The following is a 13,735-nucleotide window of genomic DNA, read 5'->3' as shown; positions in this document are numbered from 1 at the left end:
TCACCTCCGAAACAATTTTGCGCTTTTCCCGCCGGAATTACAATCATAATCGTCCCTTCCGCGAAGCTCTCGATAATCGAGAATCCATTAGAGTCGCGCGCTCTCGCTACGAATATATCTACCGCGTGTGTCTAAACTTTTCCAAGAATGTGAAAAAAAAAAAAGAAAAAAAAAAAATTAATTTCGACACAAATCTATCCTTGATTTTAAAACAAAAAGCTATAAATCAAAGGTAAAATTGAACGATGTGATTACCATATGAACCTCGGTAACCCGCTATCGGAGAGAAACGAATGAAATTACAAATGACTAAAGGCCTAAATTAATTCAGGACAAACGACTTCCGGTATACGGCGAGGCCTGCCAGCGACAAAGGCGCGACGTGTACGCGTAACAATCACGCGTGCGTGATCGCGTCATTAGAGCGATGATCTGTTTTGAATTTCCGATTCTCGCGCGAAATCGCGTAACGCTCGCATTAAACACGACGAATCACGCGCGCGAGCAAGAATGCAATTAAGTGGGAAGTACATACGCGGCGGGAATTCGTTGCATATCCGGCCGCGAGTTAGCATGACAAAGACCCGATTGCGAGCATCGGGATGTATATCTTTGGAAAATTTATCTCTTCCGCGTCCGCATTAATGCGGACGCGTCGTCTCGTTTCGATTCCTCAGCGTCGCAAAAAACGCCAGACGAAATCTGGAATTTTCAAACAAAGAAATCTGCAAGGGAATTTCAGGGAATTTTTTCACAAAATTTGAGAAGAGACGCTCTGTGTACCATCAAGTATAATTAAAAGAAAAAAAAAAAAGGAATGAAAAAATTAACGCGTTTGTTGCAATCGAATGGCATTCAAAGCGCTGCAAGATGTAAATCTGCACCGTAAAAAAAAGAAAATTGGACTGGAACTTCAGATAAAGTGTCCGCAGCTTTTTTGTAAACACACTGCATGAATTTTGGGACACAGTTGACTATTTTCAGACACGCTCTCCTGATTTTTCTGACAGACTGATGACAGATTAAAGACAGATCTGAAAATTCGCACAAAAATGAGTCTGAATTAAAAAAAAAAAAAAAATATTTCACAGTGTAATAACGAGTACTTCGAGGATTCTTTATTTAAGGATTTAGTCCCTTAATTTCTGCAGAAGATCTTCTCCGCGCTAAACAGATCCCTTTACAACCGTAATCTTCCCTTGAAGGATACTCTCCGACGAGAGAATCCCTGAACTTGACTTGGTCGGTGAGAATATTCTTAGCTTCCGAGGACCGTATTTTTCAACATGCTTGTGAACGAGTAAAGATTGTGAGAGGGAAACAAAGGTTTAGGAGCGGAATATTTAATTCGGGTATGGATTAAAGCGAAGAGTAACACGCGAAGGTATCATTATTATTACCTCGCCTAATGTTTTTATTCAATTCGAGGGTGGTATTCCGGGAAGTATGCGAGCAATTTATTCCGCTCGTTTGAAAGGGAGATGGTTCCGCGCGCGCGCGCCCACACACACACACACACACACACACACGCACACGCACACGCACACGCACACGCACGCACGCGCGCGCGACATACTAACACTAATAACACACACACACACACACACACACACACATATCAATCTCTTTTTGCCTACGTGAGCGACGCGCCTAAAGCGTGATGATAATTGCGATGCTGCTGGAGAATGTCGGAGAATTATCGCGAAAAAAAAGGAGAAAGAAAAGAGCACGTACGCAAGGCGCGCGGAGTGTTAAGTCACCGTGTACACCAGGTGAGAATGATACTCGCATGATAATGCCACGCCTCGTTTCGCCGCGATTCTTAATATCGCAGGCGCATTAATTGACTCGGGAATAGCGGGAGCAATCTATATTAGAATCTAGTTTACGTACGGGGTGGTGTGCATTATGTAAATAAACGCGTGCTGCATCGCGTTAGCCGCATCGCGATTGCATAGAGACACACACACACACGCGCGCGCCGCAGATAAAATCGGCGTCGGTGTGTAAATCGGCACCGATGTCGACGCGCGCGCGATGGAAAAGGCGATGCGAGAATTTTATCGCAGGTTGATAATGACGCGGGAGGGAGCGCACAGATGACAGCGGCGATAGTGCATCGACGCCAGATGCGTCCGCGATACTTGAAACTATTTGTCGTTGGAAATATTATATATATATATATATATATATATATATATATATATATATATATCTCGCGCGCACTCGGAGTGCAACGCACTCTGGAACTTTCGCGAGAACGAACGCGTTAATTTTTCCTTTCCTTTTTTTCTTTTTTTTTTTTTTAATTATACTTGATCGTACATAGAGCGTCTCTGCTCGAATTTTGTGAAAAAATTCCCTGAAATTCCCTTGCAGATATCTTTTATCTAAGAATTCCAGATAAGAAAATATTTTTTTAAAGATTTTTTAGGGTACAATTTTTAAAAAATTCCCTGAGAATTTCAGGTTTGTCGTATTTTTCTTGTGAAAAAATCCCTGGAATGCCCTTCCAGGTATCTCTGTTCAAAAATTCCAGATAAAGAGAATTTTTTGAAAATTTTTTGGAGTGCAATTTCCTAAAGTAAGTCTCTTTATTGTACACATTACCAAATGCTTTTCACTCATACAAAGAAAAAATACAAAATTTACCATTGTATTAAAAAAAAAAAAATAAAATAAAATAAAATAAAATTGATAAAAAGAAAGAATTTTTCAAAAATTTCCTGAAAAATTCCAGATTAGGATTTCTATATTTTTCCAGGGAATATCAGAGAGTTTTCATCCTGTACATCTTTTTGTCCTCTATTGTTCAGCATCATGTACGTCGAATTAAAGAGAAACCGTGTCGAATTTAAATTCTATTCACACGATTCGCGCGACACTCGTTAAAATCGGAAGAGAACGATTTCCCGAGCGTCCTTGCGATTGATTAGCGTCAATCAGAATCAAAATAATTGGTCTAATTTCAAAGTTTTACTTACTTAATCTCGCGCCATTTGCGTCACGACGACGTATAGCAAGAAGAAATCGCAAATACACGCGTAATTATTTCGATAATTACGACGGCAATCACACACACACACAAAAGTATAAGTACAAATTGTCGTATAAATATATATAAAGATATTGACTCTCGATGGATAAAAACAAGCTCCGCGTGTAATGACGAGGTCGTCTATTATTATATAATTCATCATCGGTGGTTGCGCGTGCGCGGTTGGAGGGGAGGGGGAGAGGAGATTCGCGCGCCATTCTTCTATGATAATTTTTCACATTAAAGTTATCTCCGGATAATAAGTAAAAAGAGCGATAATAGCCGTTGCCGTTTCGCATGACCGGAGAGCCAGAGGATAAAAAGAGACAGGCCGATATTATTATTATTATTATGCCGTATGTCCGAACCCTCTGTACTAACGAGGCCTCCCCCTCCCCCGCCATCTCGATCGCAATAAACGTTAAGTGCGGGAGAATGGAAGCGAGAACAATATAATTAGAAATGTTAATTTATCTAATAATTAGGAGGATTAATAGGGAGGCCTTATCTGATATGCGGAGGAAGCGCGAAGGTCAGTCTCGTGTGTGGGAAATGGGAAGCTGCATCGAGAATCATCCATTTCCTTTGTCAATTGACGTAACTTTTTAAGAATGACTAAAAAGAATACAGCGAACAAAAAAAAAAAAATAAACGAGAAATTTAAGGATGCATGTGTCATATGTCAAAATATGACATATTGACACAAGCATGAAAATTTCATAGATTATTAAAAATTTTCACATATATTAAGAAAACTCTAATAAATATTTGTGCAAAATTTGATTTAATTAAATTCACTTATTAAAAATTGTAGAGAAATATTCTCTCTCTCTCTTTCTGCAACTTACTCGTTTTACTTTATTTCTTGCAGTTGATTTCAAGGAATATTCATGATCAAAAGTTTTTGTCATAAATTATAAAAAATATCAATTATAATTATTTTCCTTTACGAAACCATCATAAATCATATTATTTTGTGATATTTTAATTTCTTTTTATAACCCGGATTTATTTATTCGATTTTCCATAACATAAAAAAATATATTCTTTTTAAATCTTGACAATTCTTTGCTATTATTGTACATCCAAAGCATGCTTAGATATATCTAGAATAATTGTTGAAGAATACGGCGATATTTTTTAATGACAAAATCAATTCGAGAACTTATTAGGTAGCCTGGTGTTGAAACGCCTTTCCGCGATACTGCGTCATACCACGTATGACGTAGCAAAAATAAACGTATATAAAATAAAACGCTGTTATTAATAGAAGAGTTGCATGACAGCGTGTCTCGGATATACAACCTCGCATACGATCAAGTATAAATAAATTTCCACGAGGTATAGAGACAGAGAGAGAGAGATTGAGAGAGAGAGAGAGAGACAGAGTAATGATAACAGAAACTGCCGGCAAACAAAACGCGCGGAGAAAAACGCTATACGGGCGATTTTACGGATAGAAACACGAATCGTCGCGCTACCAGGAAGAAATTAAAAGGCAGAAAGCGAAAAACCGCGCGACACGATCGGATTTCACGCTCGATAGTTCGGCTCGATCGTGGGAGAGCCGGCGAGCGAGCGGCTACAACACGACGCGACGCGTCGTCATTATACACATAGAGAGTCGTCGCCGCGGATTTGAAGCGTCGAAAGGCAAACAGAAGGAAAATTAAAAAATAAACGATCGCCTGAGCGCGGAGAAAAAAAACGTAATGTACGGGAAAACAGTCTTTTCCCGCGTCTCTCCCCGCTGGAAGGGTGGGCGGGGGATCTATCGCTCCCGCCCCCTCCCCTCCCCCAGCCCCCTCCCCCCTCGACACGCCGAAGTTACACGCTCTCCGCGGAAGAATGAGTCCGAATGAGCCCGACATAAGTTTTTTTTGCATTACGCTCCGGCTATTATTAATGTAAATATAAAGTGCGCGTTCGTCTCTGGAGAGAACGATGTTTATTATTCATTAGAAGTTATGACTTTTAATGAGGCACGGAACTACCGACCGAAGGTAGTTAATGCATAATATAAATAAGAATTTTTTTCCACGTCACGGTATAATATATAACGGCGGCAATCTTATAGCCGTCACATGAGATGTGAAATAATTTATTACGGAAAAGGAGGGGGAGAGAGAGAGAGAGAGAGAGAGAGAGGGAGGGAGGGAGAGAGGAAAAAAAATACGCATATTGCCTTGACGAATCGATCGATCAATTCGATTCGGTCGTAGTTACGATCAATCTATGGTGTCGTAACTCATACTTATATATATATATATATATATATATATATATATATATATATATATCGCGAGTGTTTACAAAGAGACGCGTATGACATTATTCGAGAAATACTGCTACATTTCTGTTAATGGAAAATTTACCCTATGCCCGACGATGTGTGCGGATGTGGTTGAAATAGAATGTGCAATCTTTTGAAGCGCGCGATACAAAACGCGCGCGATACAAAACGCGCGCGATCTTTACTATTTTCCGTCTTGCGATCGCGTTTTCTCCGCCGCGATATTTATTCGGCGGACAAGCCCCTTTTCTCGACGCGCCGCGCCTGCTCGGGTGCGCGCTCGTCTCGATTATTTATCACCGCGCCCGATTGAATCATTTCTCCCTCCCCCTCCCGCTCCCGCTCCCCCTTCCCCTTCACCGCCGCTCACCCCAGCGTCCAGTTCGGGGGATGAAAAACGCGCGCTTATCTTCGCGTATACGGCACGTATGCAAAACGCGGCTCTTATCGGACAACGGGGAGGGATGGGGGGTGGGGGAGAGGGGTATTCGGGTTCGTGTACTAATTAGCGGATGTCTTAATTACGAGAACACGGAATGCGACACGTGGTGGAAAGAGGAGGAGGGGAGGGAGGAGGGGGAAAACGAACGAAACTCGCGGGTGAATTTCATGCAAATGCGACCCGGTTTCTTTCGCAGCACGAGGCTCTTGGGCCTCGCTTGTGTCGAGCCCTTTCTCTCTTTCCCTCCCCTCCCTCCCCCCCCCACCGGTTAAGGGGGGGGAGGAAACATCCGGAGAGGAGAATCTTAAGCGAACTTACGAGAAGGGAGGAATCGCGGGGGTTGGACGATCGGCGAGCAAGAAGTGAAAACCAAAGGTATATCTGTGCATCACAAAGCGCGTGTGTGTGTGTGTATGTGTGTAATAATGCGTGTGTACTTAATAATAATGAAATACTAATAATGTGTAATGTGTGTGTGTGTGAGAGTATGTGTGTGTGTAATGTGTGTGTGTGTGAGAGAGAGTGCGCGAGTGTCCGCGTGCGTGTGCTGTAACTTGGGATCGGGGGCGACACTGTAGAGAGAGATGTGCTTGCACATAGGTCGCAAGTAAGTTTCTTTCTTCGGGCGAATTAATGTCCGCGCGACACGCGCTCTTTTTCTTCGCGCGTGTTCTCCCCTTACCCTCCCTCCCCTTCCCCCATTATCCGTCGAGTCGTTGCTGCTTCTTACGACGGCGATTAATAGCGATGGATATTTAGACTAAGAGAGTCGTTACGAGCTTCTTACGTTGGCGCGATATCGCTCGCGGCGATATCGAGATTCAGTACCGAGTGTCGCGAGAAAAAGCGATTCTAGTGGACGTTCGGTGTGTGCGGAAGAGGAGGAAGAAATTGATAACATCTGCATCGTAAATGCAAAACGCGAATAATGGATAATCGAAAAAAGTATGCTCTAAGAGAAAAAAAAAAAATGAGAAGATAGTAGATTAATATAAAGTAGATTAATATAATCTACTTAATTACAGAGCGTGCGGGAAATAAAAATTATAAGCATATATTATAATAATTTTTCTTATACGCGATCCCTAAAGAGATTCATCTTCTTGTTATCAGCTTATTTTATCTATGAGAATATGCATTCTATTTAAATAATCTTATAAATTAAATTTATATATATATATTTGCTTTTTTTAAAAAAAAAATACGAGGTTTCAACAAATTCGAAAATTTATTCTAAAATTGGAAATAATTAGATTTAATAAAAGGTTTACGAGCGAAAACGTAAAAGTCAAACATAAAAAATTGATAGCAGAACAGATGCTTTTAAACTCGCGGCAATCATTCTCGATCGAAGCGAATCGCGAAGCCCTCTCTCTCTCTCTCTCTCTCTCTCTCTCATGGCGAAGCCCTCTCTCTCTCTCTCTCTCTCTCTCTCTCATGGCGAAGCCCTCTCTCTCGCTTCGAGCTAACGCTTGGCGCTAACGTTTGCCTCCCATTTAAATATAATCGTCGGCGTGGCGAGGCAGCTTTCTTGGGCCAGACGCGCGAGCGCGCGCTATATTAATATTTTAATATAAATGCAAATGGTATTAGATGACGTTTACCGATAAGGACAGAGAGAGAGAGAGAGAGAGAAATCCGGGAAGGAGGAGGTTACGAGGGTGCGTTTGTACCTACTTGCCCCCTCGCGAGCAAGACCCTCTTTCCTCGCTCCCCCTCCCCGCCGCCGCCGTACCCTCGGCACTAGTACACCCCCGCGATTTACCGTCGCTGTTCGCCTTTCAAGGATATTAAGGAACGACCGTAAGGTATGTAGCTTACGGTGCCGTCTTACGAACTTTCCGGTCTCTTGGTAAAGCGAGTATGTGTGCGAGCGCGCGATACACGTCGCGGTATATATGCGAGGATAGTTTAGAAATATCTTGCCCCGGCGGGAGAATTTATTGCGTCGCCCCTTATTATCATTATTATGTCGTGGAAACAGTGGCCGCGTTTTATACGGCATTCATGTGTAAATTTTTAACATTTCGAATTTCCTGAACTCGCATTTTAGCGCAAATTTTTTATGCGCCATAACTGTTTTTTATTTTAATGAAAATTTATTAAAATTTATGTGCGTGTATAAGACGCGCGACGAGGGTATGTGCGCAAGAGTAAAGTGAGAGATATTATAAATCTCTAGATGGACGTTTGGAATATTATTTAACTTACGCAATTAATTTGGGATTTCAACGGTGTCTTGCATAGACGATATTAAAATTATCTAAGTAAAGATAAAATGAGATAATTAGATAAATAAATTATCTAAATAAAGATGAAATTTAGAAAAAAATTAATAATGAATATGATATAAAGCTTTATCTTAGATAAGATAAACATAATTTATTTTAAATTTATCTAGACAATAGATGAAATTATTCAGCATTTTATCTAGATTAAGATAACATTACTTAAAAAAAAATAATTAAAGAAAAAAAAATTTTGATATAACAACTAGAATAATATATATATATATATATATATATATATATATATATATATATATATATATCTTGCCCCTTCCTTTCTCTCTTATTCCCTTTAGAATAAATATTTTGATTATAAAGTAACTATTTTAAACTATTATTACTCTTGACTTGAATATATATATATATATATATATATATATATATATATATAATATCTCACTCTTGTAAATCGCACAAAAACGAAAATTAAGGCTAAAATTAAATTACGAGTTAGTTCTCGTATTTGTGTGTGCAATGCGTGCCCGAGAAGTTAAAGTGCAAATTCAAATTTACCGCCCATAAGTTTGCAAACGCAACTGCAAGAGAAATAGCTTGTAATTTCAAGTTTTGATAAACTAGACTGCCTTGTGTGCGCGCGCGTTTTCTTTTTTTTTTTTTCCATCATATACACTTGTCGTTATGTGGAAGGAATTTATATAGAAACGACTTTTTTTAATGTAAAATTTATGCAAAAGTGACTTTAATAATAGAAGAGTATTTTTATATATCAAGATTCTCCCGATAAAACTCTCTCGCGTCGTGAAAAATTAAACATCGAGAGTCATAAATATAAAATTATAGATACGATTAAAACAAGCTCTTTGTATGTATACGATATAAAAGTCAAGATCGATACTCTGCTTGCAGTATACATATTATAAAAATTATAAAGATTAATGTCGAGGGATATGTTCAACAAAAAATTACAATACAATAAAAAAGAAAAAAAGCAGAAATGCAGAAAATCCGCATTTAAATCCGTGGGAAAAAAAAAAAATTCTAAAGATCGAGATCGAGGCAGCGATGTAAAAAGTCAGGTGCGTGTAAACATCAGCGGAAGGTCACCGTCGCGCTCACGCATTAATTCCGCGCGGCGTCGTCGATTCGGCTACTCTTGTGCGAGGTAAAACCGAGTAGCTCTCGTCGTGGGTCGTATCATTATCGTCGCGCCTCGTCTCGGTTGTCGCGGATGCTGATACTACGAACCACCGTCATCGTCGTCGTCGTCATCGTCGCCGGCTGTGCGTTTCCCCATTTACGCGACTCAGCGATGCGCGATGCCATTCACGCGGGATATATACGAGAATATGAAAACCCCCATTATGCGTGTGCCGTCGCGCTTTCGGGGAGGCTCTTCCATCTCGTTTCCGCTCGCGCTTTCGGACTTTACATAATGTTTATCATATATATTTTCGCGCCCCCCATTTAAGTTGCCCGCGTTTTTCCGGGCGAACGGTCTCGCTCGTCTTTTTTTCTCTCCCTCCCCCTCCCCGCCGCCTTCCCCCACCCACCGTTTCTTTTCATCCAATTGCGAGACGCATTCGTTCGCCTCGACTTTCGGGAAGAGAGATGAGCGTTAATTTGACGCGTCGATTTATCAAGCGTCGACGGCGTTTCATTCGTCGTGCCGATAATTCGCCGAGCATATAATTGCATCCGCGAGCGTCTGAATAAATCGAGATTGTTTTTCTTGCTGTGTTTTCACGGCGAGTGCGCTTCTTAATAATCGGTGGCGTATTGTCGATTTGAAAACTTTTATCAGATATTATATCTTTACGATTCAGGGCAAATTTATCTCGGGAAAGTGTGACGTTCCAAATTGAAATTCTTTTTCTGCTTGGCCTGTATTAGTGACCCACATATATCCAATGCGATCGTCGAATTGTTATCACAATCTTGTGACGTTACGAACTTGATTTTTTATTTCCTGAAAAAAGTGCACTTTCACGCGTACATTTATTCTATTATTAATTTTTATTCTATTATTATTTATTAATTCTATTATTAATCGTTATCGCACTTATTAGTACTAATAAAAAATAAAAAAAAAAAATAAATTATTTCAATAATACTTTTAATAAATTTTATGACACTTTTATAAAAAACTAATCAAAAATCAGTACTTTTTTTAGAAAAAAAGTAATTTCCTCAAAAGAATTTATATATCGATTCTATCTTCTGTAGTGACTTGTCGGCGTACTCGGAAACCTTTTCGACCAGTTCACTGCAATTTCACACTGATTCGTGGATAACTGCATTAACATGTCGAATCGGAAGCCTCGCACGACCGCGGCGATTTTCTTCGCCTAACGATGACAGGCGAACTGACAGCGCCCGCGGCCGCATTAGTGCGCGGTGACGTTTCGAGATGCAAGATCATGATATTAATTAGGTGCGCGCACTGATCTCATTCACTGCGCACAGTTTGTGGCAAATCAAATTGACTATGTATGATATGTATGAAAATAGAATTAAAATAATTTACTAGAATATTAAGCACCAATTTCCTTATCTTTTCATTAATATAATACTCTAATCTCGCGCGTATATTTTTCTTGTAATTTTTCACGCGAGAAAACTTGCTATTTTTTTTTTTTAATAAAATTGCTTTTTAGTATTCACATTCAATTTCGTAATAGAGATGAAAGTATGAAATAAATATTCAATAAATTATATTCATAGCGGTTATTTATTTTATATAACTCTTTTCGTAATTGCATGCTTTTTATTATACAAATAATTATAACGAAGTTTCTCGTGTAATTTGACATTTTCTTCTCTTCCGTTGAATATGTCAAAAGTTATAAATTATATATATATATATATATATATATATATATATATATATATATATACTAAAACACACTATAAGCGCGCGGCATTTATTTTGTATGTATATGTTTATAATTATTTACATATTAATTCCAGTTCCCCGTTTTTTCAAAATCGATTAAATAAATATTACACGCACACTTAATATTTGAACTGTCAAACGCATCGCTCAGTTAGATTTTTATTGTATATAAAATAATGCACAGCATGGAAACAACCAATCAACATCGCGGAAGAGAGGTGACAGTACTTGCAAATATCGATTTAACGTGCCTTTTTAAAAGTGGATATCTCGATGAGTGCTGCTCAAGGCATATTATTAGAATGTTACAGGGTATGTGTGTTATATAAAATATTATAAAATGCGTCATTTACTTTTTATAAATAATAATAAATAAAAATGATAAAAAAATTCTTGGATATATTTTTGACAACACATATGAAAAATTGCGATTTCCAACGCGGAGACATAAACGAGTATATTCTATTATAATTATTATAATTATTTTCCCATAGTTTGAACTGTTTTAATTTATACTTCGTTATTTGTACATTAATTATAATACAATTAATTATAATATAATTAAAATATAATAATATATTAATAATACATTAATTATAATGTAACATTATAACATATATTATTAACTGCGTGCGTGCAATTTAAATCGAGCAATTAATCAAATAATTTAATTTTTCATTTATATATAAAAAATTTAAGCGAAAATAATTAGGGGAAAAAATTTTCATATATAAGCTATAATCTTGTGAGAGTTTCCACTTTTAAATTATGGCTTTATATGAAATTATTAGAGGCATCAGTATCAAAATAAACACGCCTCGCGCGTTTTATGAATTCTTTATCACGGATATATAATATAAATTATGCACACGCGCATAAATGAAATTTAAATGGCTAATAAGATTAGGTATCAGGGCCTGCAATATATCAAGCCATCGATTGAAAAGAAATTAACGCGGCAATATTAACCTTCCAATTTTGAAGTGATCCTATTCACCCCATTCTATGGTATTTTCGGTTGAATTTATCGCGCGTTTACGTTCGCGCGCCCGCTCGCCCCGGCCCGGCGCGAGCAATTAATCGTCATTGAAGCAACTAAACGCATTATCTTTCGAACATATTTCCGTCGCAACGGGGCGGCAGGCAGGCAGCGAGGGCGGGGGGAGGGGAGGGGGGGCAAGGGGGAGCGGACGGAGGCCGCGCGCGCATAATCACGCGAGATAGAATTTTACGGTTCGAATCGCGATATCCTCTCGAGATCCGCGTGAGAGCAGCTCGATATTTTACGCTAAACAACGCGACTGACTGTCTATTGTAGTTTTAACTTTCCAGCGATTACAACGTGAATGAAAAATGCCGCTTCGCGCGACAGCACCACGTATATGCGCCATCTGTTAAATTTTTATCGTCGAAATGTAATGTGTATGCGTATATAATTTTTTGTTTAATAAATTTTATATTTAATAATTCGCCACCTTTGGATTTTCGAACGAGGATTTTCTCTGCCTTCGTTATCTTGGATCAGGGATATATATTATTAAACGCGCTTGAGGATTAAGTTTTATTGAGATAATATATCGCACTGTGCGTGAATCATACATGCGATTACATCATCATGCAGGCATGATTATACCGCTGGTATTATATTATCGAAGACAACAAAGGCTTAGTAAACGATTGGATTTATTTCAAGTTATGAGGTGAAACGAGCGCGCTCGCTCAGAGATCAGGCTATGAATAATCGATCGACCCGCGAAATTCGACAGGATTTATTGCGAATTCAATTACACTTAAAAGATTCGATTACAGTCCCGATGGCCTCCAATTGCCATGCGAGTTACGAGCGATCCAATTGTATTTTTTCTTGTTTTATAGTAAATTGCAAGGAATAAAAGCAGTGTTAAAATTATTTATTTTTTTTTTGACATTTATCGACGATTATTATGATTATTGTTGACGGCGATTTCTCTTTATGTCTCCGTCGGCGGAGCGAGGCTCTCGTGGAATCGCGATTGCGACGCCGAACTTAATTATTCGAAACGACTAAGATAACAGCGACGTGTGGACGGACGCGCGACGGCACGGATACGCATCGCCTCGCGTCTATCTTTATTGCCCGCGATAACGGAGATAAGACGCGTCCACGCGCGCGCCGCTAGCGCGACATTATCCCGGGGATAAATAAAGTACACCGGCGAGAGATGGATTCTTATCTCGCGGCTTGGATGTGTCCGCGGGATAATCCGCGGGAAAAGCGGCGGAAACGCGACCATCCATTGGCGTTTAACGCTGTGACGGCAACGTGCGTGCACGTCACGTCCATTTCACTTTTATCTAGAGATTAATTACAAGCATCGCAATGTGCATTCATCTAATGAATCTAATCTTTATCTATCGCAGATGCTTTTACGCTCAATTATACAAGAAATTATGGATGGTTTTTTTTTTTCAAATAAATCTCTTAATTGATGAACATTTATGAGAACTCTCTCTCTCTCTCTCTTTCTTATAGATATATTCCTGTTTACTTGAATAAATAAAGGCTTTATCAAAGACGATAGCGTATTCGAACCGAAGAGTGAGCCAAGCCGCTCCTATTATTCTCTTCTTTTTACTTGCAGAGTACACAACGCTATTACGTCACTATTTAAATAAAAAGAGCAGTATGTATGGAAAGGTGGGGGGAAGCGGTGGAGGAGGAGGGAGGGGAGGGCGCGCGCGGGGAGGAGAAAGAAGAAGTATTAAAATCCTCGGTAAATAATCTCGAAATATGCATACCGCGCGCGTGATCCTTTTAATTCGTCGCCTTCCGACGAAAATC

At 39.1% G+C, this 13,735-nt stretch overlaps 1 protein-coding gene across 5 annotated transcripts in view; it reads right to left on the bottom strand.

Annotated features, from left to right (window-relative positions):
• The window catches only part of LOC126849878 (protein bric-a-brac 2-like), a 403,282-nt gene that overhangs the window by 165,428 nt on the left and 224,119 nt on the right, over positions 1-13,735 (bottom strand). The gene's annotated exons all lie outside the window — the stretch shown is intronic.

The sequence above is a fragment of the Cataglyphis hispanica genome, chromosome 5 (assembly GCF_021464435.1).
Source record: "Cataglyphis hispanica isolate Lineage 1 chromosome 5, ULB_Chis1_1.0, whole genome shotgun sequence".
Taxonomy (NCBI): domain Eukaryota; kingdom Metazoa; phylum Arthropoda; class Insecta; order Hymenoptera; family Formicidae; genus Cataglyphis; species Cataglyphis hispanica.
The sequence above is the reverse complement of the archived record's forward strand: the minus strand, read 5'-3'. Positions and strand labels throughout refer to the sequence as shown.